The following is a 6000-nucleotide window of genomic DNA, read 5'->3' as shown; positions in this document are numbered from 1 at the left end:
GAGCTAGAAATGAACCGGATAAAAGCTTTGGCGCTGGGGAATGGAGACTTTTCAAGGCTGGTGATTGAAATGATTTCAGTTTTTGGGTGGCCTAGTTGTGAAAGTAGTTGTACTATAATTCACACATGAAAGCAAAACGTGCACGCTTTCAAAGAATTGTGGGTATATGTTAAATAAAGCTGAAACAAATCATCCTGCTTAACTGATCTTTGTTTTAGAGAAATGCAATGAGAGAAACATGGGTGCAAAGGGTTTCATCTGAATATTGGTGGAGGGGGCTCTGTGTTCCCCATCATCTTCCATTTACTCTTTATTTTTACGCACCACTTTTTATGGTTTAGTTAATTAAGTATTACTGTGTTATCCTTTATATCAGGGGTGTGCAATGAATTTTTCCAATGGGCCAAATGAGAAACTGGGACTGTTGTGGAGGGCCACACCGATAAGCATATAAAGGAATAAAATCAATGTGGACATTTGTTTTGTTTTTAATTACATCTTTGCTTTTATATTGTCTGTGTTTTATTATGTTTTAACTTTTCTAAATCCACCTTTACATTATCTTATCTCTTCTTATTGCAGCCCCTATAAGTCGGATAAGTGGTAGAAGATGGATGGATGAGTGGATGGCTGAATTGAGTTCAGCTTGTTGGCATGGCCCTCCATAACAGTCCCAGTTTCCTGTGTGACCCCTTGGGAAAATCAATTGCCCACCCCTGATATAAAGGATAACACAAAAATCAGACAGCAGATAACAGCAGTGAGGTTTTTGGGCATTCCTTCTGTTATTTTCAGATAATTATTCTCAATTTTTTAAATTTAATATTATCTCTGCATTGTCAACACATATCCAAGTATGATTGACTCTCCTATCCTCCTTTTTGTTTGCTTAGTCCCGATTAAAGTGTAAGGAGTTGACAATTCTGCCTGATGTCAGACTACTAAAAACAGCATGGACAGCCAGCACGACCTAGACGATCGTGGCAAATTAGCAACAATCCATATAAACTTGAAAATAAAAAAACAGATAACAACTTACTTAGTTTGCAGACTGGAAAAAGAAGTCCCTAATAACTTCCTACGCCTTTCCCTTTTCTAGTATATCTGCTCTGCCTGTGCACGTGCACAGTGCCACAAGAGAAACTGCAGCTGCTGACTGAGTTTACATGTGTGTTGGGGCATGGATAATTATGTTTACCACAAAACATTTGATGTTTTTATGAACTTATAATTAAAATTTTTGCAGTTAAAAAAAAGCGTTCATCACAGAGTGTTACTGAAGTATGGGTTTTCCTTTTCTAAATGAGTTTTGCTCTGTGCAGAACACAAATGCATGTGCTGTCTGAAGGGGGGAAGTATCCCTAAACAGTTTCTAATCTGCTTTTTTGATATAGAGCTGCTTTTGTGACATAGGTGATAAAAGTATCGGTCGGTGGCCATGAGATATTTTTGCATGGCCAGCAGTTATCAGCTTACAGGCACAGTATCAATAACCCGAGGCCATGAGTTAATAAGGAGTGGGAATGAGTTTAAGTTGTGAGATATTGTTGGGTGGCCATAAGACGGGGCATGTTTACTGATCACACTGACTGAGCTACAACAAACTAGATTTAAATAATCCTATTTTACCCTACAATATTGATTTTAGCTGTTACCAGGCAATTCTAGCATATCGTTCTATCAGAAGACAGGCTAGGGAATGAGTTAGCCAGGCTAGCCTCCATAAAGCTCTTTAGTTTGACACACAGTGTAGCCGACGCACTTCAATAAGGATGTGCTGCGTTACAGAGACAGCTGGGACAGCAAGTTATTGTTCATCTGACCATTCATTACTAACAGGTGGCCAAGCAATAATATTTTTCCCACCATCAATCCCACCTAGATTATTAATAGTTTGGGAAAAATGCAAAAATAAATAAATAAAAGATTTTCAGGGCTAGGTGCTCTGGGGCTTAAAAAACTGTCCAGCACGTGAGTCATGAAGTAAATATCAGTTTGAAAATGCCATGAGTCTTCTGTAAGGCTGTTTTAATAAAAGCTGGACCAACATCACCAGTTTAGACTAATAGAAATTTCATATAAATAAACATCGCAATAACCCCTCTTTTTTAAATTTTCTTAAAACGATCTTTACAGTGAACGATAAAAATAATACAAATGTAGATAAAGTTGTCTATTGATTCAGGTTTCCTGCCAAAAAAACGTCCTTTTCATTAATAGAGGAGAACAAGCAGACAATCAAATGAGTTCTGCTGAAATTTTATAGAAACTGTCTTTTCCCTTTTATGAAAGAATGACCCTGGAAGTACCACATAAAAACTACACAAAGTGATATAGGAGTAAGCACAGATAAATGCTTATATTTCGATATTTGTCTTCCAAGGGAAAACAGAGGACTGGAGTAGTGAAACGTGAGGATATAAATGTGTGCTGAGAACGTCCGCAGGTCAGGTTGAATCTATGTCCCTGCATTAATTGTACTGGAAGCTTTAGGTGATGTTTGTCAGCCTCGCATCACCTTCACTGGCACTGCAGCCAAGCTTTAAGGACAGAAAGCCTTTCTGACCATGACACATTACAATAATGCTTACACTGCATCAAACAGACCTGCCCAATTTACCGCCGCTGCTCATAAATTTTCACTGGGCAGGCAATGTTCAAAGTCACAGTGGTGTTGGCACAGGAGCTATTTTGCTGACCAAAAGACAACAAGACAAGCAGCACGGTTTCATCTTATCATCCCAAGCTCTCTTATACTAATGAATCATCACTATTATGACCCTCATTGTGTAATACCATGTGCTTTAACTGGTTCTGACTCACTTCGGGGATGTTTTGTTCTTCCCCGGTGGTTCAAGGCACAGCTTTTTAAAGATAGTGGAGGATAAAATTTTCTCAAAAGCTTTGCCTTTATCGGCTGTGCAGAAGCTGTTTAACTGAAAATCTCCCAAATTCTTACCTACATGAAAGAAAAGTAAAACATAAACTATTTCTAACCTGTAGGATTTCTGATCATATATGACATGTAATAATCTAATTATTAACTAAATAAGATCTACTTCCAGGGAACCATTTCAGTAAAAGAATTGGTATTAGTATTTTTCACAAATGTACACTTAGACTCATGAGCCTCCTCATTTTTTTATATTTTGCTACCAAAATGAAAAAATAGGTGCAGCACCTCCACTGTCTTTTAAAAATGGCTGTGGATAGTCACTGCTCGACCTCCATGCTAACCTCATCCATACGTATTGATGAGGATTTGAACCATTTCAAATTTTGATTCATTACTCCATAAGACATGTTGCCACTGATGTTTAGCCCAGTTTTTGTTTAATTTGGCATACCTCAGCCTTTTCTCTCTGTTTCCCTTCCTTAAGAATGGCGTATTGACAGCCATCCTTCTACTGCTAGTAACAAAGTGCCTAAAGATACAATTTAAAGTTGGCTATAGGTCATTCATAGGTCGGTTTTAATGTGCTTAACAAATAAAATAAACATTCCTCTGAAAATGGTCAGGTACAAGGACTGAAAATGAGTTTAAAAGCCAATAAAGTCCAAAGAAAAAAATTGAAATGATTGCTCAAGACCACTTTAAAAAAAGGTACAAGAAAGACTAGCTCCCTCAAAATATAAAGAAATGTAGGGACTTTTGCACAGTACTGTAGTGCCGTACATAGGCAGATTTATCAGAGATTTTTCATGCCCAGCTTGATTTTTTCTTAAAGAAACAAACAAAATGTGTGAATGTTGAAATGTACTATTATAGCTGTTACGATATTATAACATCACCACCCTGTTACAGCTCACTGCAGCTAAAAATGTGATGCATTTTGGAGCTTTTCCTCTGTACTGTACAAAGGTCAGGCAGACACAAGCAACAGAATTAAATAGAACAGTGTCTAAATTAATCATCAATACCACCAAACATTACATTTACACTTGGCGTCATTTGATTCAACTTGTTGTGTATTCCTCAACCAGTCTGCACAATCAGGTACAGAGTGCTGAAACACCATATGCACTGCAGCGTAATCATCTCGTAGCCAAACTCAATTGCTGTTATTTGACCTTGCTATGATTTATTATCATCCCCACTATGTAGACATCCATCTATACATGCTAATTTACACAAACAAATACACACTTAGTTGCTGCGCAGGCCAGCGCAGCTCTGCAGTATGTTCTCTGCTGCTACTGCTGCTGAATCCTGCCTCTTGCCTGCCAGAGGCTCACAATGCAGCAAGGTGACTCAATGTTATTGTCTTCTCCTCAGAGAGCCTCCTCCCGCTGAATCACTTACTTATGCTCGCTAAAGGTGCTGAGCTGAAAATGAAATAAAGATTCTCTTGTTCTAACTTCCAGCTCTTCAGTAAGGAATCATTTGGATCTTAATCTAGTTGGCAGAAGCCCTTATAGGAAATCAATAGCATCTTTTCAGAAATGCTTTTTTTAAAAGACACCTTCATGTCAGCAGAGTAAGGTATATAAATGAGTGTGTACAGGTTCCTACATTATTAACACTCTCTGTAGGGTAATATTTAGACAGTAGCCTTCTTTTCATTATGCAGCACATTTTATGATATAGTGGCTGATTAAAAAGAAATGCTGATCTTCCCATCCACTCTAGTGTTCTTTCACTATCAATTCCAGTTATGATCTATGACATTGAATAATTGCCTTCCAACTCAGTGAACTATTACACTGTCATCTAAAGAGCAGGAATGTTATATTTAGTCATAACCTCACTTATCCAGATAGAAATTTGATTCATTGTCTTGCTGGACCTGCCAAAGCTCCAAAGTCTTCATTGCATTTTTATTCTGTCGTCCATAATTCCAGTAGAAAGCTAATGGTTATACAACTTGCAGGCAGCGGATCTAAGTCTTCTTTCAGCCCTGGTCCAATCAGCTGTTGAAGATGTAGCATGAAAAAGCAGAACAGAGTTTAAATAATTCCTTTGTAATTAGGTTTTCATATATGCTGATTCGTAGGTAATTAAACCACAGCAGCAGGGATCGATGCTAACAAGGTGCACAATTTCATGGCTGATGTTAGTGTCATTTGCCTTTAAGTATATTTGACCAGTTAAGCAAAACACTCAGTACTTTTACAAAAGTCAAAATGATGGTAATAATCGACGCAGCCAGCACATAGCAACAGCGCCCTCTTCTGGCGTTATGGTCTTTCGATACAGATGGCTGAATCTACACCAATCAGGACTAAGTTTGAGATTTGCTACAGATTTTGCGGTGGGACTGCAGTAGCTGTGAATTTCACATCCACTATGGAAAATATTATTATAAAACCAGTTACACATAGATTAAACGACTGTGCACCCTTTTCTTTTCGCCCCAATATTTAAAACATGACCTTCATTTATATCCCAGCTACACACCTGTAAAGTGTTGTGGCTCTATAATGAACAGTTACAGTTACAAAAAAAATGATCAAATCTTTACAGACACACTGAACAAAGGCAAGACACACAAAAGAAAATGAGTAGCAGTCATTTATTCATAAGATGATGAGTACAGTTTGAGCTTCTATAAGCACACATACACACACACAAAAAAGTTTCATGTAAGATCTTCCCATGAGGCCAGTGAACAGGACCGGGGTTAAGAGGTGAACTTGGTCCCATTAATCACAGACTGCTGCTTCCTGAGCTCAGAAAAAGCTGAGGCAGAACTGCACTTAGGGGGATTTTTTTTTTCCACAGGAAGTAAAGCAAACACTGACTGAAGAAAGTATTAAATGCTTAAAGCTGCTGGTGAAGTCCCAACATTGGAATTGGTTAGCTATACATTTATTCAAGTAGGGGAGACCGGGGATAGTTGTAACATTTTTCACATTTCTGTCTGTAAATTGGAGCTCTTTTAAGGTAGTGGATTCAAAATGTAATGCAAAGTATTTACATGTCTCTGCTATTAAATAGTGCAGCTATTTTCTCTGCAGCACAATTACCCATTGCATGGTATGGTCTCAAACACAAAGAGT

This window comes from Haplochromis burtoni, unplaced genomic scaffold (genome assembly GCF_018398535.1).
Source record: "Haplochromis burtoni strain Fernald_Lab_line unplaced genomic scaffold, NCSU_Asbu1 Contig_59, whole genome shotgun sequence".
NCBI classification, from domain to species: Eukaryota; Metazoa; Chordata; class Actinopteri; order Cichliformes; family Cichlidae; genus Haplochromis; species Haplochromis burtoni.
Note: the sequence above shows the minus strand (reverse complement) of the source record.